Here is a 27,139-nt window from a genome sequence, read left to right as displayed (position 1 = left end):
GCTCTATACCGTGTATCTTTTATCTGAGGCCTGACTCTCATTAACGCTGGTTTCCTATAAAGCTGACTCTAACAGGTGTTAGCTAGACGATGGTCTCTAAGAGTGACAGACTAAGATCCGCCCATCTTCCTCGGGTCGTGCTCCGTTGGACAGTAGCCCATTGTATGTGGTATGTGTGTTGTGTCGGGATGGGCAAACGTTCATTCGATTTAGTGTTTAAATTCAGTGTGGTGGCACACATCAAAAAACATTCTGGTGAGGAATCTGCACGATATTTTGGGGTGGATCCGAAACGTATCCAAGAATAGTGCAAGTGATAATGAGAAGACGGCTGCAGAAAAAGGATCAACAAGCAAACAATTTCCTGGTGAAGGTGCAAAGAAAGCAAGCGAATTAGAATGACTGGTTTGAACGTGGATTATTGAGCAAAGATCGAAAGGTGTGCGTGTCTCCAGGAAAACGATTGACATGAAAGTCAAGAGGATTTTTGATACAGAGATCAACGATGCTTCAGAGAGAACAGAAGTGTTCCCTGCCAGCACTAATCAGAACTATGTTCTTATCATTTCAATGCTTAATGCTGTTCATCTGGTGGTGTTGTCTTCCTCCAATAGACGCCTGTCTCTTCTGAACACCCGGCCCTACCACATTTTTTTATGTAGTACAGTATGCTTAAAAACCTTAATAATCATTTGCAGCACAATGAAAAGTAACAAGTGCATTGTGTTTGAGGATCTTTTTAAGTGACTGAACTCTGACCAGTCCAGGAAAAATGAGGCACATTAGCAGCTACATTCACGGTTAGGAGTCTGACGATGAACGCTCACACCTTTCTGAAGATGAAGAGGAAGAAAAACTCCAGATCTGCTAGCGTAGCATGGCACTCAGTGATGTTGATCCTGCATGTGCAGTGACGTACGAATCAGAGGATTTCTGAATGTGATATATAAATTGAATTGAACTATTAATATCACATGGATACATTCATGGATAAAGAGTGGTAGATAGGGAGGTGTGGTTGAAGTCCCTGCAGATCAGCAGGAGGGACTGCGGGTGACAGGTCTGAATCCGGGACACCACACCGTGGAGCAGCTCACACGGAGAGCGCGTAGCTCGATGCTCACAGCAGAGCCGCTTTCCACTCTCCGCTTCGCTCTCGTCCACACGCAGATTTATATATACATACATATATACATATATATATATATATATATATGTATATGTGTGGGTATGTATGTATGACCTCCCTCACTGCAAACAAACATTAACACCAAATCAAATGTGAAGCAGGGCATTCAAGTGAAAAAATATATATAATGACTAATTATGAAGTGCATAATCCGAGAGAATTAAGTGTCTGAAAGCTGACTTTAGCCCTGCTTGTTTGGGATTATGGATGGTGCCTAAAGGCTTGCAGCAGAGGTGACGGCGTCTCTGCTCAGAGTAGAGGTCAAACAGATAAATTGGCCGGGCTGGCTTTTAGAAGCTCTGGGGTCAAAGCCCATTTATCTTATTAGAGGGACGGATCCTTTTAGAGGCCTCCGCTGAAGGATTAGACAGAAGAACAGCACCGGGGCATTAGCTGACAGACCATTTGGCAAATAGGTTCAACAGTTTCTGCCGATTGTCTTTTTCTAGTGTCGCCCAGAGGAGCCGCCAAAGCAGGGCTTTGTAAAAGTTTGAAAGATCTTTTGAAAGTCTGCTTAACTCCAGATGAACTAGAAGCTCAAGATCTGTTTTTAATTTAAGGTGGAGACAAAAGAGACTGATTGGCCAACACTTAGACGAGCCTTTATTTTTGATAACAGCAGAAAAACATTTCTATCTTGTAATTTCTGGAGTTTGTTCTAAAGCTAAAAATGTGAATTTTAGGAGTATTTAAATGATGAATGCATCTTTGTTTCTGGATGTAGAAACTCATATAACTGCATGACTTTGAGAGATGACTTTAAAAAACAAGTTTTTAGTCAAACAACTAGATTATGATACAAACACACCAAGGGAGGTAAATTTAGATATCTGAAAAAACAAATAATCCTTTTAAATAACATAATAAGCCTATTAAATAATCTTTATATTTTTACCGATACCTTGAGATGAAGATGCTAACCCAATTCTTGGGTTAAAAAAAGTGTTTTTTTTTTTTTTTTTTAATGCTACTTCAGTTAAACTTCACATTTCAGCTTATCCCCTCGGGGGTCATCACAGCGAATCAGCTTTCACTGATCTGAAATATTAAATTATAATCACATCTTCCATGTAGATGATGGAAGTAGGTGAGTTCCAGCGGATGGTTCCTCAGGTGAGGCAATCTTTTCTCCATGCTCCATCGTTTCTGTTGGACAGCACAGATCATTTAGAGTTCAACTCCTGCTGCGATTTTACTTTTTCATTAGTAAGCTTTTTTGTTTGTTGCTGCTCCACCGTGATCTCTCCTCTTGGCAAACGGTGCAGACTACCCTGCACTCCCTTAAATGGAAACCAGCAGGAAACTCCCCTTTGCTAATTGGGAACAACCAGCAGGAGCTTTCACATAAAAAAGTTCAGGTGTAGACATTTTTAGAGTTTAGGACTTGGCATGCATCTGAACGAATCCATTCACTTCCTGATTTACCACGATTAAAAAAATGATTGGTTTATTTCTCAAAAATTCATTTTGGAATGCGATTTTTTTGTTACAAAAAACTTTTTCCACAAGTAATTATCAATAAACAATGGTGAAACTTTACTAACATTATAACTTTTTTATGTTAAGAAATAGTTGAAAAGATGATTTAACTTCTTTAAAGCCAAAACAATTCAGATGAGTTCATATTTTTATTTTCATTTTTTTGGAAATGAATAAAATAATTTCCTGACAGACAATTTGTCACACCTTAATTGTCTGGTGCTCACATGAACTTCCTGTTAAGGGTTTCCTGGTGTTTGGTATCACAGGGATGCTGGAGCTTTCACTGGGATGAAGCTGCCATCGTTAAAGTCGTTCATGCACATTTAGAATGGATAAATTGGCTGTTAAAGCCATTTTTACATTTTTTATTGTTCATCCTGAAATGATGGCTTCTAAAGTAATCAGGCCGTTTGAAGAAATTGTAATAGTTCATTAAAAATTGGAATAAAGCAGAGATTGGAACACAGTAGTTAATGCAGCGGCGTGGCGTCCCTTGTTTCACCCCCCAAAATGGCTGTGAGAGCCGGATCCCTGTCCCTCCTAATGCAGTGTAGCATTTATGTCCAGTCCACTTAAAAAACCCAAACATGCTGTCAAGATGACACACGCTGCTTCCCTATAATTGGACACCCCTTCCTCCTGCAACCCCCAGTGCTCTTGTCTATTGTTGAGAGAAAATGTGTTGATTCCAATTTGAACTCGGCTCAGGACCGCGCTCGCCCGAGCCGCTGAATTACTGTGACATTTTTCAGCGTAATTGTGTTCCTGTGTAATTCCCCTTTCTCTTAGTCTGTGAGCACGAGTGGACCACTGAAGGTTAGCGTCTGATTAATCACAAGACAGCGACGCCTGCCATCACTTTTAACAGTGGCCTGGCCCAATCAGGGCACAACCCAACCTGGGGTGTGTCCTGTCATAAAGCTGTGCTGTAACGAGCCGAACCACCTGTTTACTGCCCACGGCTGACCTCTCACTGACAAGCCCTTTTTTTATTTGTTCTTTGCGACGGGAGCTGCTTGTTTGAACATCGCGTAGAGATGCTCTGAGGGACAGTCGGTCTTCAAAAACGGTGTCTTGGAGTTTGCTCTTGAAAGACGTATGGGGCTGACATTTGGGAGTTCATTAAAAAAAGCTTGAGAGAGAAGCGTTCTTCCTCCCCGAGCAGCATGCCACAGTGTGTTTGCAATGGCAAAAGAATAATAGAAATAACCCGCTGCTGCAGTCTGCCTGGTGCAGGCTGCAGCAGCGGAGGCCGTTTTACATGAAGGGTGTCTAACTTATTAAATCCTGATGTCAACCCGTCTATCAGGTTTCCACAGAACACACTCATTTGTGTTCTAAGTGACGCTGGATTACATGAAGAGCTCTGATAATTGCTTTGAGGAATCTGATGCGGCTGCCTGCTGTGTGGACTGAACGAAAGCCTCGGAGGAAAGCCTTCACCTGTTTCTCAGAACTGCCTTATGGTGTGATTGCTTAGTAAGCATGCACACTTGATTTTTCTGCTCCTTTTCGTATGTTTTTCGGCGAGTAAAAACTCAATCACACTTTCATTGATGTCAGCAATCTTGGTATCAAAACATTCAGCTCGATCAGGACATTACTGCTTGTATTTTTGTGTTCATAAACTTTGTAGTTTTTACAATATTGAGCAAGATATGCCCCTTGGAAATGAATGGGAAAATCTTCACATTTCAAAATTTTAGGTAAATTAGCAACTTTAAATATATTCATAGTCTATGTTTTCAACTTTTATCGTAACTTTCAAAAAATTGCAGTTTAGCTAATATTTCAGCAACATCCTAATGTTTTTGGCTAATTTGTTATATACTGAGGTTTCTTAGGCAAATTTAGAGTTTAGCTTCTATTTTAGCAACAAGCTAACAATTTTTGACTAAATTAGTTTACTGGGGAATTTTAGCCAATTTTGGAATTTAGCTAGTATTTAAGCAATGTGTTAGCTTTTTGGCTAACTTGGCATCTACTGAAGTTTTTTTATGCTAACTGGAGTTTAGCTCATATTTTAGCAACATGCTAATGTTTTTGCTAATTTGTTATCTCCTGAGGTTTTATTGGCTAATTTAGCGTTCAATTTCTATTTTAGCAACAGGCTATCGTTTTTGACTCATTTGGTTTACTGAGGAATTTTAGGATATTTTGGGATTTAGCTCTGTATTTAAGCAAAGAGCTAGCTGTTTGGTTAATTTGGTATCTACTAAGATTTTTTTTATCTAATTTTTATTTTAGCTCATATTTTAGCAATACATTAAATATTTTAGCAAAATTGGTTTGTATTAGGATTTTTAAGCAATTTTACTACACGATTTTAGGAATTTAGGTCAACATCGGCACTGTTTCTTAGTTCTGCAATTAAATTTCCAGTCTTTAAGCATATTTAACATTTTACAAATAGCTTTTGCATTTTCAGTAAATCCTTGTAGCAATTAAAGTCAACTGCGTTGCCTTTTTTTGCAAAAAGCTTCGGCATCTTCAGCAGATACTTGAAGCAAAAAGCATTGACACCAGCATTATCGCAGGTAATGCAACTTTTCTAGTTTTGGTCGGCTCCACTGCAGAAAATGATGCAGCCACACAGAAAACTCAAAACTGGTAGTGTCCCCCCCACACCCTTCTGACCCCACCTCCTCTACCTCAGGGGTGGAGACAAATGAAAACACAATATTAACTTGAATATTGAACATTATGCTAATCCAACAGCTTCAGCTGTGGGTGAGGAGCCTTAAGATAATCTAGCAGCACTTCACTCTCAGCAATAAGATTCATTCCACCACTGGCTGAATAGACGGGTGGGCTATATTCTCTCCACCATTTAGTTTGTAGATGTTAGCGAGCGTTACATGCGCCAGGTGCAGGCTGACAACTGCATGAATAATGCGTCTGGTTGAGGGAAACTCAGTCAGGGGAAGCCCATTCCCAGGACTCACCGTTAATATCCCGGTGCTCTCTTTCAGGGGATACTGCTGACATTTTGCTCTCTGTGTAATAGAGACCTAACCTTTAAGCATCGCATGGAGGAAGCCATTCTTTTAAATCTACTGTCCATTCCTGAGATTTAGCCAAATACTGCCCCCTCCACACACCCACACATCAACAACATTCTTTCTTTTCTGGCCTCTATTTTTCACATCTTTCTATTTCTGAAATCTCTCTTTTTACACACACAAGAAATGAAATCTAAAGCTGCAGTGGAGCTCCTAGAGCACTGTGAGACTGAATTCCAGTGACGGCCAAAGATGATGACTTGGACGGATGATCAGAGTTCACTTTTTGTTTTGTCCAAGTCTGCCTTAACTTCTCAAATCCAGGCTCCAGCGTTAAGCCACCAAGAAAAACGGGCAGATCCCCTGTGTCCTCCTCGAAGCTAAGCAAGCTGAAGGAAAGTCATTGTTTCAGCAGCCAGTAATGATGATCAGCCACAATCTCGCAGATCGACTGCACATCGGTCAAATGCGGCGACATCCTCAAAGGGAGCGACGGCCCGCTGTCGCCGTCCTGCATACTGAGCAGATTGATTGTGTTTCCTGCTGAGATTTAGGGGAAATCTGCGATGTGTGCGTGGCATTTAATGTGCCTCTGAGTTGGAGCAATTTCACTTTTTTTCAATAAAAATCCCATTATAAAGGATAATTTAGCTTTTTGATGCGATTTAAGAAGAAAAATAGAGCATCATTTCATTTCTGATTTTGTCGTGTTATTACAGAAGTTCTTGGCCAATTCCCCGTTGTTAGAAAGCAGCACATTTCCTCTCTGAGTGGTACTTTTCTTGCGTGCATAAACATGAAGGAACAGCAGGGTGTAGGCAGGCACAGATACAGCCTCTGATGGTAAATAGTAAACACAAGTGAGAGCAAAATTTCCCATAAAGCTGAAAGTGAACACCAGGCAGCAGCTGGTGGGTAAGTTTTGTGGATTTTTTTTCACAGAGGCCACATGTGATCATAATGTGGTAATTGGATAGCTCATTTATTTCACTTGGGTCTAACTAGAGGTCTCGGCGCTGACATTAATTTAGCATGGTAAGCCGGCTTCGACCTGACTGATGATCCTGGAAGAGGTTTAGAGTTTTACAGCATGCCCATCCTTTTACCTAAGAAATCTTTTTTTCCAGTACGGGAATGAGCCGGGCCATGATTTGTGTAATTAAAGCCATTTCTGAAAGGGCTGCAGCATCCCCCTGCTCGATGCTTGGAAATATTCTCCACATTTGTTCTGACTTTACTGGAAATAGCCTTTATTATAGCAACAATGATAGAATCCAGTAAATCTGGGAAAAATATAGGGTGTAGTGTTGCCATCAATAATACATTGGAAACAAGTCGGCGCTGATGGAACCTGAGGCCTTTCCTTTGTGGAGGTCTTAGTGCCGTAGCGATGCATGTGAATAATGCATGCCCCCAGATAGACTCCAACTCCCTCTATAGCCCTTTCCTCTCACTGGCTTCCTGGCTTGCAGGCTGGTGCGGCACTTTTCCCCAGCAGTGACTGGCTGTGCCTCCAGGGCAGTGGAGGAGATGGGAAATCACCTGCCCCATTTAGCCGCGGCGTCCGCGCCGCGCTAGCTGCCTTAGCGGCCTGACGCGCAGACCTTTGTGTCTGCTGCTGGGACTCCTCACGGGAACCTCTGCTTAACTTGGGATGGCGCTGCAGCAGCTCACAGCTGTCATTGGGGCACTTATTATCGCTGCTGATATTTTTTTTTCTCTAAATAGGAAATCTGCACTCAGAAGGTTTCCCAGTTTTCCCCTCGTTTCCAGCGACAGCTCATGATTGGCAGTAATGCAGTGTCGCAGCTCTGCCTCGCTCACAGCTTCTGCTTCTTTACTTCCTAGCCCCGGTCCCCCCCGCCAACCCACCACCACCCCCCTCTACTGTCTCCTTGAATATTTTTTGCTGGTTTCTTTCACACTTTGGCGTATGGTGCTGGAGTGGGAAGCATTCATCACGTTATCAATTATCCAGCCTTGAGAACCGAGGGGGTTCTCAGCGTCCTCTCACACAGGGGTCTCGGTGGGGTGTCCGCTGAAGCTGGGCACCCAGTCCAACCCCCCATGGAGCGAGAGCCGGGCCGCAGCACCCCATAATCCATATTCTAAAGGGCAGCTGGACTAAAGCGACGGTGCACAAGCAGTGCAAAGAGACCTTGCACCCCCGCCCACATCCCACTCCACAGTAACTGAAAACCCCAGACAGCTTTGGCTTGTCAGAACTCAAACCAGGCTGAATAGCTGCCATTTAGCAACAGCTCTTAGGTGGAAATAAGAGTCCGCTCCTCCTTTAAGCACAGATTTAAGCGTATTATGTGAAAAAAAATCCTGGGCTGTTTCCCATATTGTTTACTCAGGCAAATTTGACTGCATCCTCTCTGCCAGTGCAGGAAGCTTTTCTCTCTTTTTCCTCTCCCGCCTCCTTTGTTTGAACAAGCTGTTGTGGTGAAAAGGAGTTACTTGGCTGTTAGGTGCTTTAATATTTAGGGAGGTTTGTTTGCTGAAACTGTTCTGACAGGAAATGGATGCATGTAAACAGGTGACTAACAAAAGGTAAGTGTTGGAGAAAGCCTGTTTAGTCTAAACTGTTTCCTTTAAACTGCACACAATACTGTCCTCATGCTGAAATGACAAATGACACGTCTGAAATGCACTGTTCCACTTACATGTTGCTAACGAGAACACACAGAGGAAATTATTCTAAAACGAACATTTATCCCAGAAAAAAAGTATAGACAAAGACATTTTCCTCATTTGAGCTTAGTTTACATCTACCACCTAAATAACCCCCCTCCCCTCGAAGCATTATAATGAGACAGTTTGTTAGTCCCCAAAGACTTAAGATCGACAACATCTCCAAGATGCTGTAAAGTGAAAAATGTAGGAGGACTTCCATCTCAAAATAGCTGTCTTACACTTCCCCTCAAACATTCCTCTTCAGGATAGATGATGAATAACATTATGTGGGACACTCTATATGAATTTCACTCAAGTGGCCCAGAACTGGGACACTCTTTGATTACAAGAACTGCAGTCCAGAGTCCAAACATGTTGAGCTCACAGGCGTGACCGAGCTCTTTGAGCCAAAGTGTGGCTGCGGCGGGAAAATGTCAAAGAAGATCGCCCTTGTTCTCAAACCCAGAGGCACGCCGTTTGATGTCGACCTTCAAAGCCGTCTTATCAGCCCTTTGCTGTCTTCGTTGTTGGCCATTAACCAAAGTGGACCATTACAGACTGCTGTGTACAGATGATAATTTTCAACAAATAAAGTCCTAATGATTTCATGAGAAGATATTATGCTATTCTGGACCTGTCAGAAGAAACGACTGACTGAAAAGAGAAAAGACTTTAGTCTATATCTTAGTGTTTGTATCAAAAGCATCTAAAATGTCGAGTTTGAAATGCAACACTCTCCTTGTGTTTTTGATCATTGATTTCCATATCTTAGAAATCCACTTTTCTACATTTAAGTTGTACAAATGTGAAACTACCGTCTGCAGGAAAATCAAACTTTTCCAAATCTGACCCATGTGGTTCAGAAGAAAACATTTAATACTTGAGCTTGAAGACACCTAAAACACAAATAGGAACTGAACACACGGTACGGTCAGTGTGGGCATCTGTTGTATCTCCATCGCAGACAATAGGCTCACAGTGAAGACCAGCCCACAGACTGCACTGCCTTACCATCTGCAGGCACAAAACATTGCAGAAAAGAATGCTCTGTTTCCTCCGCTCTACCCACATTCAAGTATGTTTCTAATGTGTTACAGACAGGATTCTGTTCTTCAGGGCAACAGACTTTAAAGGTTGCTGCACTTCTGAGCAGCTTCTTCAGTTCTTGAGCAGCAAAATGCCTTCTAGATCAAACCAAAGTCCAGTTGCCCCGAAGAACAGAATGAAAACATGACCTGAGTGACAGGATCTTCTCAGATGTGTTTCAGACATCATAACAGGAAGATGCAGACAGGATGGTTGGACTCTTGCTGCCTCCATGGCTGCGACAAACACCAGCAGAGCCTGTGAACCTGAACACAGTGGAGAGGGTGTGTGAGGAATGGAGCGGCACCATCAGCCATGCAATTAAGAAAAAGCTAATTAAGCCGTAAGAGGAGGCTTGATGAGTAGATGTGGGTAATCCTTCCAGGAGGCATGCAGAACCATTTGACAGGAAAAAAAAAATCGGTATAAATCAAAGGGGGATGTTGTTTGTGTTGTTTAATGAAGTACACACATACATATATTTACATGCATATACTCAAATATATATGCATACATATATGTGTGTGTGTGAACGTGTGTGTGTGTAGGGCACCATCCCGGCCTTACCTCGGCCATGGTGCTGCGGTAGGGCAGTCGACTCCTGAAAGGGAGACTGCAGGTCCAATTCCTGCCTTGCCTGGCCACGTGTCGAAGTGTCTTTGGGCAAGACTAGAGCCACCATCTGTGTGTGAATGGGTGAATGTAAAGCGCCTTGGGCCTTCAAGGACGGTAGAAAAGCGCTATACAAGTGTGTGCCATTTACCATTTATATATATATCAGAGGTTGCCCGCTCTCTGCACCACAGCTGCCCCTGCATGGACTAAATTATTGTTTTTTAACAGTTTGTATGACAATATATCCTTGATCATGAAACTGTTGTGCACTTTCATCTCTATTATATTATACTGTAGAAAGTCTTTTCACTCCTTTTCATGTGACAGAAAATAGGAGCGTTCTGTCCCGCTTGAATGACCTTAGCCTCTCACATTAGTAGCCTTTCTATACAGCCGACGACTTGATGTTTCAACCATTCCTGCTGGAATATCTGCTAATACAATCAGCCAAGATGTTGAGCTTCCTATTGATCCGAGCGCTCTGTGATTACAGGGCCACTACTATAGATTTGAAACATGAAGTTCTTGTCACAATGCTCAGTGTTAAAGCAGCTTTATCTGCGGCTCCGGGGGCTTGGAGGAGCGTTCCAATCCTCTGCAGCTCGCAGGAGGCCTATTCTGTTTTGGGGCTGGAGACCAAACTGAGAAATTCAAGAACTTGAGTTAAAAAAAGGAAAGCAGAGGTTTGATGAAAGACACTGTCAGGTTAAATATGGGGAACATAAAGTCCTTATGTTATGCACGCTTTAATAACAGTATAATAGTCAGTATTTCAGAGTATTTGTGTCCATGCTGCGTTCACAGACAGAAACTGATTATGTCAGGTCTTGTTTTTTGCTGTTGCTTTTCATAATAGACTTTTTCCATCAAACCTGGACATTCGTTTATCTCTTAATTAGACCATCAGGGTGTTTTTCCTAAGGAAAACCCTGCAGTTCACAGATCCACTCAAACACACTTCACCTTCATTTTATTCCTTTAATCAGCAATGCATAGTTTGATGGAGACAGATGGAGTGTGCCGAGCAGGAAGTGCGGTACATATCTTGTGATGCCATAATATAAAGACACCATATAGCTATACATTGTTACTAGGACTGGGTTTATTAAATCCAGTACTTCTTATTGTTTTGATATTTACTAAGAAAATCTGTGTTGATTTATCAAACTTATTAATGGATTTATTTTTAGTGTTGATTTTTTTTAAATCTGAATCCAAGATTTTATTAAAGACCCATGCAATGAAAATTGGGTTTTTAATATGTTTCTTGTAGTAGCTTTTCATCTAATGTAAGACATATATAAAATAATTTAAGATTTAAAAAACATTTTTGAGTATTCTTTTATCAAAATCATGTTGGATCAGGGGTCAATTAAATGTATACATTGAATAAGGACAGAAATAAAAACATAGACATACTGTGAACAGTCCCATGCCCATATCATAATGCTTTTAGACAAAGCTAGTTTGCAGCATTTGTCCTTAACTGGGCTTTTTTTGTTTTACATTTAAAAATCTACTTAAAATGAGAATAAATAGCAAAAATAGCAAAACAATTACATAACTACTTTAAAAGACACAGATGAAAACTTGAGTGGGTCAAAGTCTCTCTGCTCCACTAAAATGATTCATTAATGTCTTTATTTTCCTTATATCTGGATAACTCCAATATTGCTTATCTTTTTTTTTGTTTTTTTACTCTAATGTTAGCTCGGGCTTGTGAGGTGCTATAAGTTAGCCTGAGAGATTGTTTATGGAAAAATTAGTAGAGCTAACTTCTACGCCATCAGTCCTGCCCACCAGGCAAGTTTTAATAAACTCCTGCCACTCTGAAGAAAGAATACCTTAAAAAAGGACACAGGCTTTTGGATTTTGGCTGAAATGAGATAATCATAATTGTGATCATAATGGGAGCACTTTTACAACAGAAAGAAATGTATAGTAGTTGGAGTGGGACTTTATTAGAATTTATACATTTTTTTTTATTTTAAATCACTTGTCAAAAGTGTTTTTGTAGCCAATTTAAAAAAAATGAAAAATGTATAAATTAATGCTGAAATATGAAAATTATGATTTATTTTTTATCAACAGTGAAATGGTGTGTTGTTTTGAAAATTATATTTAGAATTTTGTGAGGTTTTTTTGTTTGTTTTGTTTAAAAAAAAGGAAACGATACAACATGTTATTTGAGTGTGTTATCATTCACATGTAAAGCTTTTTTATTTATTTATACATAAAAACAACTAACCTTGATCACTGTAAGTGAGGTGCATTGTGGGGGATCAGTCTTTCTACTGCTATACTTTGGTAGCTCCGGTTTTGGTTAAGTTAGAATATGTTTTTATCATTTGATGAATTTCTTGTGTCATTAGAATGTGAGCTTTGTGTGTTTGCAGATGGTATTGTCAGAGTGGGATGCTTGTGTAGGAGTTTGGCCATTAAGCCTTCTTCTTGTCAGTCCATTCCAGGTCATCTATTCATTCAAATGATTGAAACTGTTGCTCTTCATTCAGTCAGAGAACCTCAAAAGTTTGAGTGAAGGATGCATACAGAGTGAGCTGCTGTTTGTTGGTTATGGTGATCGCAGAATTCTGTTTTGATCATTTTATTCTAGGAATAAAGCTACAAATTTTAACAATATTAAATATTTTTCTTTTGCTAAAGATGCTCAGAATTCCCATGAAAAGCCTCACACCTAATGTGTCTCAATGTTTTTATATGATTTTTTTATTTGTCTAAATAAAGTTTCTCCTCTGATTGCTCAGTAATTTTCCCAAATAGTTCAGGGGATTCTCAAGTTTAAGCATTAGGATATAAAAAACTGAGAAACATGACCAGCAAAGCTATTTGGTGAGCCGATTTGGAGAGGACTGCCTGCAGGTCCTGAGCTCTTGTCAAGCAGATACGTGCAGACTGTGGATCAGTGCTTCATGTAAAAGATGTTTTCTGCAGGTAGAGCAAGGCCTCATCTCTTTAAAGTCTAATTGGTTTATTTTAATTACGACCATGCTTTTCATTATTAAGTGTCAAGGTTGCCTCAATCAAGATTTTTTTGCATATGGCATCATCTTGAAGAATAATTTTGCAGACTAAAAATGTGGCACATAAGAGCACTTGTGTGAGACCTTTCTATTTTAAACAACACTAATTAAGATCTTGACTTCTCGCCGCGTTTGAGGTGGCTTTGTGCAGTGGGTTTAGCGAACACGTGACCCTGAAATGAAGATCATTTGTGAGAGTTTTAAGCAACATTCCATATAGATCTCTCCATGTCATTTTTGGAAAAGGTTGCAAAGTCAAAAACTCTAAAATTCTTCTAAATAGTTTTTTCTACATTTTTGCTAATTGGCTAAAGTGAAGGACCCACAAAATTAAGATAATATCCTTTACCCTTGATGGTTGGGTCAGTTGGGGAGTGAAGTTATCACCAATGACTGTATATGAGATAAGGACTGAGAGACCCCTCCCCCTGGCGTTCCGAACAGGAAGTACCTGTTGGCTCCAAGAAGCCAAAATCTCAAAGACTTCCATAGAGAAATAAACAACTACTACTCAGTCATCATAAGAGTGTGTGCTCTCACATTCAAAGCATATACTTGACAGATTTAAGGCTGTTTTCTGTTACATGAACAGTTATTGGCTCAAACTACCAAAACCTTTCAGATCTTTGTTGCTTGTGGTAAGAAATGCTGCTGTTCTTATGTTTACTTGCCATGTGGATTTTATAAACCCATGTACAGAGTGGTACTGGGAGATGCATTAAGTATACTTGATGTCTCTAAAAAAATAGGATGTGTGATAAGAGAGTGATGTGTCCCAGCCGTGTTTAGAGTTTTTAACAGGTGTTCTTTATCTGGTTCTGTCTCCTCCTGACCCACTCAAGTTCACTCAGCAGACAACCCAGCCCACCCAACCGTCCGAAAGACTCCTGCGCACGTGTCTGTTGTTCCATCTGGGCACAATAGTTTCTGTTTGCAAAAGTAAAAGCATGAAGATGGTTTTTGTGTTTTAAAATGCATTTAAGATTACATTTAACTGGATCCCTGAGCGGATGATAATTTGGGGTTTGTGTTGAGGATCTTCAATAGAACAGAATTAATTGCATAGAAACAAAGAAAATATTGCAAGTTCCTTTTATTTTTACTGTTGTTTTAGATCCATTAAAATACACACCGCCCTTTTAACAAACTTGTAATGTGTTTAATCCAGATTTTTCTGTCTAGCAGTTAAAATATCATGCTATATCACATCAAGTGGATGTATTGTTGCTAAAAGCACATGACCAGAGGTTTTTTTCTAAAAACACATTGGTTGAAATTTACAATAAATTATAGGGAAGGTTTCATAAAACTGAGATAGATATCTTAACTTAGTATAATGTCTAAAAAACACTGAATAGAGAATTTCCCATATCACTTATGTCTAGTGAAAAATATCTCAGTTTCATAATTATTTAAGACATTTTTATAGGTTTGTTTTATTAAACCAACTTGATTCCTGAGGAACCGGCAGGTGTAAAAACACCTGGACTTGTAAATATCCACATTAGCAACATGATGTTGGAGTAATATAGTTTAGAGCTGGGTCTGGCCCGCCTCCACATTTGGCCCGGGGCCCCAGACGCTATCAGAAACACTTATTTATTTGATCCTTCTGCAGTCTGAACCATGACAAGAGAGGATAAACTATTTATTGGTTTAATCGAGATTTACTTTTTCTTTATTTTTTTTATCATTATTATTTTTCTTCCGTATGTTTTATTTGGACGTCTGTAGCTCTTCAGCTCTTTTAGCTATTTAGCTATTAAGATATTCAGCTTTTTCTAGCTTTTTCCACTGTTTTGGCAGTTATTTCTAGGATTTCTAGGCTACTTTGTGGTTAAGCTAATATTTCAGCTACATGCTAGCTCTTTTGTCTAATTTAGACTTTTTCAGTTTTTTAGGATATTTTAAAGTTTAGCTAATATTTCAGCTACATGCTCATTGCTTTGGCTAATTTAGAATTCTTTTCAGTTTTTTTTAGGCTAATTTGGCCTCTCGTTAATTTTTTAGCTAGCCATCAGCTTCAGCATTTTCAGCTATGAGTGTCAACCATTTCAGCTATCAGCTTCAGCGTTTTTAGCTATCAATTTCAGCTTCTTCAGCTATCAGTACTAGCATCTTCAGGGGCCAAATGCATCTTACAGCATTCACACTAGAATTATCACAGGTAATGCTATATATCTAGTAAAAAAATTTATTGTTTTTTTTCTATGAAGATTACAGAAATGAATTATTTTAAACGTGGCTGTGTGTGGCTTTCTAGAACACTGTAAATGTTTACGTTGAGGTTATGATTACTGTTGGCTTACAAACGTACCCCAACCTCACGTCAACGAAGAAGACAGTCATGTGGCCCTCACAAGAAAAAGTTTGTGGACCCCTGGTTTAGAGGAGTCAGAAAGTTTTTAGAGGATGATCTCCTCAAAGCCCTTTTACTTCTCTGGCAGCAACAACAAATGATTAGCAACTATTGCTCCCAGTGGGAAGAAACAACTGATTGCTCAGTTGTCACTAGTCAGTAGCATGTTGATGTTTGTTGTTCTGTGTTTACAAATGTAACATCTGCTGGTGTTTTCTCATTTTTATAAAATATCAAGTCCACTAATGGGCTGATTTCTATAGCACTGTCTATTATCAAGGTTTTTTGTTTTGTGAGAAAGAAAGCTGAAATTACTTCATATGACTTAAACATTTTCTGAACTCATATGTGAGTCATTAAAGATTGTTTTTACTGTTTTACTGCCTTTTTTATTAGCTGTGAAGAGTTTTCTTCAGCGAAGTTTGCATCAGGAGAAAAACAGAAACTACCCAACTGCTTTACCAACCCAAACCTTAAACTTTGCAGTATATGATGCAACCCGAGCTGCTTCTTATGTCTCCATCAACCGGTTTCACTGGCACATAAAGCCAGCAGAGTTAGACGGTTTCCTTGGAGAGAAAAATAATAAAATAAAAAACTTGACAAAGAAAATGCTGGGAAAGTTGGTGAGTCAGTAAAAGGCAACTATAAGTTTAATGCAAAGACTTATTCAGTTCCTGACTGTGCTGTGTATCACATTCTTTCATCAGGAGCAATAATTAGGTGAAGGGAAAACTTTTTGAAACAGTAATAAGTCTAAGTGTCTTCAGGGTCCCTCCCTGTGCTGCTGAAAACATGAACAGGAAGAGGCGGATCTGAAGTCAACAGACAACAGAGCTGACAGCAGCAGAGGACCAAACCGAGATGAAAGCAAAGCTTTCACTCATTACTCTGACAGATCCGGTTATAAGTCTGGATGTACGTTAGCGTGGATCTGTCGCAGGAATCGTGAGCATGCGTCGCATTGTTCTGCATCCCCATCAGCGGGTTATTTGTTTTAGCTTCGGCAGGATGGATACACTTTTAGCCTTTTTTAGTGTATCTTATCGCAAATTATTAATAAATTGAAATACAACACTGCCATTAATCTACTCTGTGTTGTCTGCGCTGGCCCTGTTGCTAAGCAACAGTTAGACTTTAATCTGTTTTACCTGAAAGAGAATTTTTATTCCCCTTTTTGTAACAGTAAAAAACCAAATCATGAGCTGATAGTCATCAATTTTTATATGCACGTGCTAATATTATATGGTTTATGTTGGATGATACACTGTTCCTGCTCTTAACTATTTTTCAATAGATTGTATTGGCAATAGAATATGAGTCAGTGGTAAAGGGCTGTGAAGTCGTATTTTTGTCGCTTCTTGTTTAGGTTCTCGCTAAGATGCTGTGCGGCCACATTTGTTACAGCTCTGTGACAACTCTGTGAAGTTCTTTTTCTGATTTTAAAAATAATATCAAAAACAGCTAACCTGCTTTTATGACAAACAACAGCGACAGCTTTACCAAGCAAACAGCTGGAAACAGGCGTGTGAAGCAGAGGCGGGGAAGGCGCTGCTGATACATGTGTGTGTGTTGTCATTAATGTGACATATGAATTCATGGCTGATGAAAATAATGAAGGAGGCCAACGGCTTTCATGATGGATGTGACTGCTGATGTCTCCATAAATACGGTTTACAAAACTGTACAGCAAAAATGTAAACCAGACAAAAAGATGTTCATTATGGAAACGAGAAAAAGAAGAGAGAATGATTGGAATGTGATTAAATAAATGGTGTCAAATTGACGAGCAGCCATGAGAGTCACTTATAGTTCTTCTGCACCTCAGTGCTCCTGCGTGCGAGGATTCTCACCACAGTTTAAAGTGGAAACGCGCCGCTCAGTCTGACAATCATTTTAGGATACCTCTCCGCACTCTTGTGTTTTACAGGAGGCATCCCACCTCTCCCTCCCCGCCAGTGCTGCTGCTCTTTTTGAAGGGTAAACACACGCAAAGCTCGTCAGCCTATCATCTGTGACCGCCGCCACAGCCAGACGGCGTAACACGATCCTTGATAGAGTGGTGCAAATCGCCCAGTGCTCTTGTCTACCATCTCACACAAGGAGGGGAGAAGCCCGCCAGATAGGTTGAGTAAAGAAAAAAAAAGAAAGAGGAGGAGGAGGAGAGCCGGAGAGAGTGCGGCAGCAGAGGCTGGCAACTAGAACGGTGCTGGTATGACTTTCCGGTCCAGCAGGTTTAACCCTTTTGCCGTCGCTTGAGTCGCGTGCGTGTGTCTGTGTGATGGTTGTCTCGTGCAGCGCGCGGCTCGCATAGCAGGAGAGGGAAGAGGAGGAGATCCAGAGCATCCGTAAGCCAATACAAAGCAGCATCGCAGCCTGAGAAGTGGACCCTAATCCAGTAAAGGAGAGTCACTGCAGGCACTGGTAAAGGTAATACAGCAAGTTCTTTCAAATCCTCATGTATTTCATTTAAAAAGTCAAATGTAATTAATTTTTGAGCATCAGATCCTGCTGGATTTTCTTTCCTAAAGCTGTGCGCTGACAGATCTGGAGTTGAACATGATTCTCATGTGTCAGAAACTTGGATGTGGCTATAAAAAATGTTTAATGCATTAACGGACTGTGTGCTGGCAGCTCCTCTCCCTCCCCGGGCCTTTTTGTTACAGCAGGAATCTACTGTCTTTTGTATTCCATTCAGTCCCCATGTGGATCTTCTTGTGAGGGGGTGGTGTGTGGTGCTTTCAAAATGGTAGTGCAGCCCAACATGTGTAAAAATTACAATACAGCATGTCTCACATGGTCAGAAGCTGAGAAATACTGCAGTATATTGAGACGCAGTGAAGTTTCTCTCCTGTAACCAGCAAAGGTTTTATTAATGTTTTTGTCAAATCAATCTTTTATCCATTTCCTTGCTTTGTTAGAACAGCATCTCAGTATCTCGGGTCATGCACACATTAATCTGTACATTTGTAGGCTTGAACCTGTAAGATTTTCTTCCTTTAATTAAAAAAAACAAAACAAAACGAGGAGTATTGTGGGAAATGTATGCAAGCATGGCACCTTAGGTGTTGCCTTTTTGATGTCAGCTTGCCTTTGATTAATCATTTGGGGTTGACGTCACAGCCTGAGAGACAGAGATGGATTGAAGTGCTTAGCAGACCGATAGCTACAAAGACAAAGAGTAATTGGTTTGTGGTGAGTGGAGGCCAATGTAAGCAGCACCAGAGCATCAATGAAGGAATAAGTCTGAGTGCTGCAAAGGGTCACAACGCGGCGGCCTCACATACATTCAGAGGAGACAGGTAAATGTGAGCAGGTAGATGTAATGAGCCTTTCCTCTGTAAGCAATGCATCTTGGGAGGTGTTGCGATGAATTATTCTCCAGCAGTGAAGTGGGTGGTGTTTTTTTACTCACATGGTTTCATGCAAAGCTGCAGCCCTGCAGTGTTTTCTCTCCCTTGTTTCCTTTTGTTGGTCTGATGGTTGAGTTGTGAACATGCTGCCTGTGCAGCGGTGTGTCTGGGTAATTTAGTGGGTGTGCCTGGCGCTGGGTATTTTGTGACTTAACCACATTTGTGCGTGTCTATCATAGTCACATAAAAAAGAGGTGTTTTGTTCACTGAAGAGGATGCTGCTCCACATGTGCTGAGTGTGTCTGCAGCAGAGGAGAGGCTGAGCTTTAATGCATCATTCTGCACATGTGCAATCAAAATCTGAATAACAATGGGAGCATCATTCACTGTTGGCTAAAGGACTTTTATTTCCTTACTCAGGTGTGTATACAGCCGCTGGGCTCGCGCATCACCACTGAGGTCTGGACATTTTTGGTTTCCTTTCTTGTAATCTCATTTTTCAGCAGTCTCACTCTGCTGTTAGTCTTCTGGCAGACACGGGGTGTGACCTCTGGGCTGCAGACAGCCCTCGGCAGCAAGGATTTGTGAGCATTGTGGTGCAGTTCTGGATAAACTGCCTCATAATTCATGTAATGACTGGATGAAGTGTTGTTTAATTTATGTAATTTCGGGTTAGGGCTCTGCTCTTGGCAGAGCTCGGATGATCCCTGTGGGGTCCACATAATAAATAAATAAAATAAAATAAAATATATATATATATATATATATGTACATATTTATTTACTTAAAAAATGTAGATAATTATTATTTTTCAGGTGAGTATTTTTATCTTGCAGGGCGCCAGCTCTGAAATGCATTAATTGTAAAATATTCAAAGAAATGTTTTTTTTGATGTAAGGCGTGAATATGTATCAAATAAATCTTAAAAAGCGAATAGAAACAAATAAAACACATTTACTGACATGAAATACTTTTGAAACTTAAACTCATCTTCATGCAGAATTTTGCTGCTTTTTCACAGAACTGAATTTAGGAATTAAATCAACATTTTTCAATTTAATATTGCAAAAAGGGAATTTTACTGAAATTTTACGATGTATTTTTTCAATTTCTGCAAGTTGGTAGCAAAAGAAAATCACTAGCCTTCTTATGATTTAAGTAAATGGCCCTGATTATTTAAAAATAAATGATTGATCTGTATGACCTGTTTTTTTTATATTTACTTTTTTCTTTAGAAAATGACCAAAAACTGTTAAACTTCTTATAGTCATCTTATGCAGTAGAAAAACAAGATTCTTGTTTTAAATAGTGTTAGTGATAGTTGCCTTTTTTCCAGTTTATTTTATTTTTGTCATAATTGTCACTTGTTTTTCACTCTGTGACCTCTTTATAAATCATTTTTGCTTTTGGAACCTCTTTTCTCCCAACTTTGGACTAAACCCATCTCTAAAACTTAAACCTCCAGCAGTTCTTAGATTATTTTGATTAAATGAGTTCAAATTTTTCAATACCAAGTGAAAGCTTTGCTTTTCAAAATATCATTACATAGGAATAAATACCACTGTCATAAAATGTAAATTGTTAAAATGTTGGTATTATTAATTATCATTTGTATTTATTATTAGTTTCCCTCACAGTGGTGGTTAACTTTCATTAACCAACTTGAATTTGAGGATTTACCTACATTTTTTTACATTTTTATTTTCATCCATTAAGTTAACTAAACTAACCAGCCTCTACGTAATGAACTAGCTAACACCTTCTTTGCTTTAGGCTAGTGTTAGTTGCTTTATGCAGATCTTTCAGTCCAAACAGGAGCAAGAAGCCTTCAACCCATTAGCTGCTTTAGCTTGTTAGCACCATCCCTCTTAGCTCGTTAGCCTTTTTGAGTGATTCACAACAACAAACTGGATAGTTGCCAGCAGACTGTGTGATGTGACGGTGAGCTGAACATCATTTCCATGTATCTGTTGATCTTTTTACTGATGAATTTCCTGTTATACCTGCATTTCTCTGGTGCAGAACCACAGCATGTGCAGAACATGAAGGCCTGTCCGAGTCCAACGATGAACACAATCCTGCAGAAGCTTTCTGTTCTTGTCTTTGTTGTCTAAAATTGCTGTTAGACTCTTACATGCTTTTATAAAGTCCACTTTGAATATATATATTTTTTGTCACACACTGAGCCACAACTGTATGGTTGAACAGAACTAAATAAACGTGCAGTGCTGACTAGTTTTGTGTTAAATGTTCCTATCCTCATGAAAACAAAGAGTTTTGAAAAGCTCAGGTGTAAAAAGGAAACACTGATTGAGCTTTACCAGCTTGAATTTGAAAACTAGAGTTTGGTAAAGAAAGACGGGCTGATGAATTTGGTAATCACCCTAAACTATGATATTGTCATAGATAAATCTCAAATTAAGCATCTTTTTAAGAGGAATTTTCAATCCTTTTACTATAGTATATTCAAGCACCAGCTGTACATAAATGAAACATAAGGTTTGTTACCATGAATAAACATTTATTGAACACTTTGAAAACAAATTTTTAAAACTTAAAAAATGTAACTTTGTAACATCATTATGAACTAGATATATAACATTATCTGCAATAATAGTAGTGTGAATGCAGTAAGCTGAATTTGGCTGCTGAAGATGCTGAAATTGATAGATGAAAACACTGAAGCTAATAGCTGAAAATGCTAAAGCTAAAATATTAGCTAAATGCCAAATTAGCCTAGAAAACCCTTCCCCCCCAAACCCTAACCTTAACAAACAAAAACTAGGTTAGCCAAAACAGCTACCATGCAGCTGAAGAAATAGCTAAACTTTAAAATAGCCTAAAAAAATCTTAGTAAATGCCAAAATAGTCCAAAAGCTAGCAGAATAACAATTTGTATAACTTTTTAACATAATTATCAATAATAAAAATGCAGGAATATTATTCCAGAATAAATCAACTTAAACCTTAAATAACTTTCAATATTTTACCCTCCATAAAAAATATATTTGGTCAAAATTTTACAAGTTATAAATGAGCATAAGATGACATCAGGTCATTAATAACAATAAAATAAAATGATCTGGAGGGCTGATAGAATTACCCGGAGGGTCGGATCCGGCCCTCTGGCCTCGACTTTGACACATGTGTGTTAAACTCTGTCCTAGACAAAAAAAAAATGTTTTTTTTGTTTTTGCCTGAAACGGCATCATCATAATTAAAAGACAGCTAGGAACACTTTGAAAACAGAATAAAAACGTGATGGGAGTGAGACTTTAAAGGTGGAGTATCACAGGTGAACATCCACCCGTATAAAAGGATGTGCTGTGTTTAGGCCCCGAGTCGTCCCAAAGCTCGCTGTGTCCAAGGACAACCATCAGCATCCGCAGGAAGCTCGCAGATGCTGCTGCCGCCTGACTGAACACAAGACTCAACAGGAGATATAGACATCACACATTTTCTGTCTAGTCAAAATTTAGGAGAAAAAAAATGTTCAGATTGTCAGAAAACTTTTCATCCAGCAGGAAAAAAGCCAAAAATATTAAAAACTTCAGCTCTACAGGGCATTGTGGGTAACACTTCCTGTAACACCTCTATAGCTGTGCTACAAAGGATCTAAATGGACAGAAAAACCTTCTGCTATCACTGAAAAAAAATCAAGATGTTATTTTGAAAAAGTTATCTGTTGTAGTGCTGTCATGTGATTACTTTTTTGTTCGATTAATTAATCGTGACCTGTAATTAATTTAATTAATCAATTTAGCCACATTTTTTTAACCTGATAATTGCTGTAAAAAGGCTCATTTTGTAGTATTTTATTTAAGTTTGTGACATTGTGGTGCTGTTAAGGATTATATAAAAAGATAAGAATGTAGCTTTATTACATTTCTTTATTTTCATTATAAATGACTTCCAACCTTTACTTTGACACCATTGAGGGGATAAAGCATCAGTTCAGAGAGAAAGTTTATCCATTACTGCTTGTTTTGTCCAGACGATGAAGGAAAAATGTGTTTTAAAGAAGCCTGCTCAGTGATATCGAACGTTTGGTCTGTGTGACCGGAACTTCTTTTTTAGGTGTGCGTTATTACTGTGCATTATCACTTTTTAATCCACACCCAGCAGCCAATCAGAATCGAGTATTCACCCGGACCATGGTATAAACATCAACACTTTTCTGTTAGGGCTGCACAATGTGAGGAAATGGAAATCCTGTTGATTATTGTAATCAATAGAAATAGAGATATGCTCGCAGTTTTGGAGAAAAGTGAAGGGTTGTCTTAGTATTGGTTTAAGGCACATGTGTTAAGTCAAGGCCCGGGGGCCGGATCCGGCCCTCCTGGTAATTCTATCCGGCCCTCCAGATCATTTTATCTTATTGTTATTAATGACCAGATGTTATTTTGCTGTTATTTCTAATTTATATGGTTTTGACAAAATATATTTTAATGGAGAATAAAATATTGAAAGTTATTTAATGTTCTAGTTGATTTATTCTGGAATAATATTCCTGCCTTTTTATTATTCATAATTATGTTAAAAAGTTACGGTTTTAAAGTTTAAAAATGTAGTTTTGAGTGTTCAATAAATGTTTATCTTGTTCAGTCTGTGACCTAAGATCTTTTTGGATCTTGGCACCTTGCGTGATTGAGTTTGACACCCCTGGTTTACGGTAAAATAACACCAAAATGTTAGGCGTCTGACAACAAGAGATGTGATTAAAACGTGGGGCAGCTCCTGTTTGGGTTTGTGTTGCCCTGAACCCCACTCTGGCTCTGCTTCTGGGTTGTTACAGACTAATAGCTGCTTATTTGGAAGTCTGGTTGCACTGACTCCGTCCCTCAGATGAAATAATGAGCGTCCTCACCTCATGGAAGGCTGAGAGGGAAAAGGCTGCAGCCCTTGTTCCTCGGTTGTTTACTGCAGCCATTTGCGGGTATCATTATCCGAACGGTGATGCCAGTGGGTGGCTACCAGAGCTTGAGGTGAAATAAGCCATTTAGCAGCTTTATGATGGCTTGACCAGACCTCGCTCCTCTCACACACCGGGTCAAAGCTTAGCAGCCTCCTAATCTCCCTCAGTCCCACTGCTATCATTAGAGTGTCACTTGATCAATCCAGGCTGCTGCAGCTCACGAGCTTTGATGCATCTGAGAGCCATGATGCTTAGATAATTATCACTGTTTGCAAGTTCCCTTTGTGTCTAATTTAATTGACATTTAATGTGAAATCTGATAAGCATGCCGCGCCGCTGAGATCACTGCCAGGTGATATTTAAAGATATTTCCGCTCAGGAGCAAACAGGCAGCGCTGGTGCTGCTTGTTTCTATTTTCTGTGAGAATAAAGGTTGAGAGCTGAGTGAAATGCTGATTACAGGAAGGAGCAGCATTATGCTTTTGGGCGTGTTTGACCTCACAAATACCAAAGTAAATCTGTGATAAAAAGATGATCCAACTTTGCTGGTGACCGAAAACTTTTAGACATCAGAGACTCAGGAGCAGAAGTGACCTTAGACTCTGGCTGGAACATGTTTTTAACTCCAGAAATGCATTTTTTTTCTCTGCTGCCGTCTTCTTGTTTACTGCTGGTATGGTCAACCTTTTTCTTCTGATTAGGGCTGCCATGATTAGTCGACAAATTTAATAGTCGATTAGTCGTTACTTTATATTATATGGAGTCAGAGTGTAGTAAAGATGAAAGTTATAATGGCATTCTGTCAGCTTTTTAGACTATTTTGACATTTATTAAGGTTTTTTAGGCTAATTTGGAGTTAAGCTAATATTTCAGCCACATGCTAGCTGTTTTGGCTAATATTAGATTTTTTCATTTTTCTAGGATAATTTGGAGCTACATGCTAGCTGTTTTGGCTGTTTTAGGCTTTTCTTTCATTTTTTTAAAGCTGACAATGGTTAAGATGTTTGCTTTACATCCACTTTGCTCATGACCCGATTAGTCGACTTATCGGAAAAAATAATCGGTGATTAGTCGACTATTAAAATAACCGTTTGTGGCAGCACTACTTCTGATGTCCTCATCAGATGTTCTTCCTCCCTGTGCTCATTGAGACGAGCAGTGCTGCAGTCAGCAGGGAAATTTAGAGCATGATATTTGCTGCTTCAAATATCATTTTGCATCAGTGGGCAAAAGAAAGGCCACTTGGGCAGAGGGATCTGATTCCTCCTCCTGATTGGTGTTCAGTCTGTCTGAAAAAACATACTTATATATGCAAACAATCTTTTTGTACTTTATTCACCTGGTGCCCGCCTGAGTTATCCTGATTGTTATAGCAGACTGGATGATGCAGCCCCACAGGTATCACCTGGAGGAGTTTGTGTGGGTGGAAAAAATTCCATCTAATTAAAGATAAGTTGAATGTAGGCCTTCTTCCTCCACTCGGTGCTTCTGTGAGCCCCCCCTCACCCTGCTGTTCCCCTCTCTGTCTTATCATCCATCATAGAAAGCCCAAAGGTGCCCGTCTCCATACTGTACCTTTTAGGTTAGCGTTTGATGCCTTTTGAAACCGCTGGCTTACCCGCGCTTTGATGTTGCCTTCAAATGGATAGCAAGCAAAACTTTGAAGTGGCGACCTAGATGTGGCCAAGAATGTCGAATCACTGCAATAACTCAGCAGTTCACTTTTTTGTGTTGTTTGGAAAGAGAGTGCTGCTCGTCGCTGATGCATAATGCGATTCAAGGTGCGGCGTCCTGAAAGAGTTTTTCAGGAATCAGCATTATTTGTTTTTAAAAGGGAAGGAGAGACAACGAGTGCTCCGTCTGGCTTTGTTCTATTTCTGGGAAGAGCTGCTGGAGGATTACTGCAAGTGGCAGAGTATTCATTATTTAGATGGAAGCAGCAGAGTTGGGGAAGGGTGGTTTCATAAAGCACTTGACTGTGACATGTGTGCCACTATAGCGGGAGCGGAGAGTGAAGAAAGTTTTCCCTTCAAGATTGATCCTGCTGGCGAGGGCACTTGTAGCAGCTCCTGGCAGAGACTGCTGAGACATTTGACACTAACGAAAACTGATGGAGCAGACTCTGATAGATGCAGTTAATGGACGGAATCGTTACGAGTTCTGCCGGATTGCTCTCTGCACAGGCTTTGAAAGTCATGAAGTGTTCATCCAGCTGTTTGATGGTGCATGTAAGATGTGATATTATAGTTTTAAATACAGCATCTTTGTTGCTTGTTATTACACAGAAAACGAGGGAGTGCAGTGTCTGCCTCCATAGTCTTTGGCTGGAAAAATGGCCGTTTTGTCTCCACGTCTGCCTGTGTATTTCATCCAAAAGATTATTGAAGCTATCAGAGGGGACACTTGGGAAAAGCTCCAGAGAGAAATTTTAATATGAGATGAGAAATTTGTAAAGTTCAGTGCAACAAGAAAAGAAAAAGCTTTCAGGACGAAGGACTCCCGGCCAGGACCTGCTGGACTGTCTGAGGCTGTTTTAAGGTGGAATCAGAGGAGGTCCTGCTGCTGTGACTGATACACTGTCATGCTGCACGGATGTATCTGGGCAGTCTCCATCCACTTTCCCGTACTCCTCCCTGATATTTCACTAATGTGACTCGACAACAAAGAGATTGATGGCCATCATTATGCTGCTCTCAAAGAGTAAAGAGCACGATCCCGCCCGCTGCAGTGGTTGGGAGGGGGGCGGTCAGCACGGACGCATGTAGTTACTGCATGTCCGGGTGATGACAGCAGAGAGGTGTTAGACACAAGCGGTGGTGTGTGGCAGCAGGGGGATGCATCTTGTGCTGATTTCAGAGTTTAGTCCAGAGGTCGACAACCTTTAACAGAAAAAGAGCCATTTGGGCTCATTACTGATCCAAACCTAGAAGGAGCCGCATAGTTTTACTTTAGCCTTTAAGAAATTTGGATTTGTATTCATGACCATCTTTTTTTAATTATATGAATTCTCTCTTTTTTTTGGCACAAAAAAATATCAAAAGAACCTAGCATCTCTTAAAATTTGATTTTTTTTTATGTTTAACAGGAGCTAAAAAAAATCTAGATAAATGTTTGCTCTGTCCCAAACAGGATCGTCTCAGTGCAGCTCTGGGCAGCTAGTAACCAATGTTGTTCAGCACAAGTTAATATTTGCTTTTATCTCATAAAAGATCAAACTTTTTACCAAAGTTTTACTTTCCATATCAAATCTGTTCATTCTGGAGGTAGAGTTGATCAAACAAGACGTCTTCAGGTCAACAGGATGTAAAAACCTACATAGTTTATCATCTATGTGAACATCAGACATCAGTTTATACATTTAACTCATCTAAATTAAATAAATGCTAATTAAGTAATCTTTACTCTAAAAAGTGCTATT

The 27,139-nt window shown here is 39.7% G+C and overlaps 1 protein-coding gene across 9 annotated transcripts in view; it reads left to right on the top strand.

The window, feature by feature from the left end:
* si:dkey-237h12.3 (teneurin-3) overlaps positions 1–27,139 on the top strand; it is a 210,027-nt gene that overhangs the window by 36,925 nt on the left and 145,963 nt on the right. Inside the window, exon 1 of one of the 9 annotated variants that reach the window (XM_036213791.1) lies at positions 17,199–17,883. The exons of the other annotated variants lie outside the window; for them this stretch is intronic. The gene's annotated coding sequence lies outside the window, so the exon portion shown is untranslated. Of the gene's footprint in view, positions 1–17,198; positions 17,884–27,139 lie in introns of those variants that run through there. 9 annotated transcript variants of the gene reach the window in all.

The sequence above is a fragment of the Oryzias melastigma genome, linkage group LG10, assembly GCF_002922805.2.
Source record: "Oryzias melastigma strain HK-1 linkage group LG10, ASM292280v2, whole genome shotgun sequence".
In the NCBI taxonomy this organism is placed as follows: Eukaryota; Metazoa; Chordata; class Actinopteri; order Beloniformes; family Adrianichthyidae; genus Oryzias; species Oryzias melastigma.
This window is presented reverse-complemented; position numbering and strand designations above follow the sequence as displayed.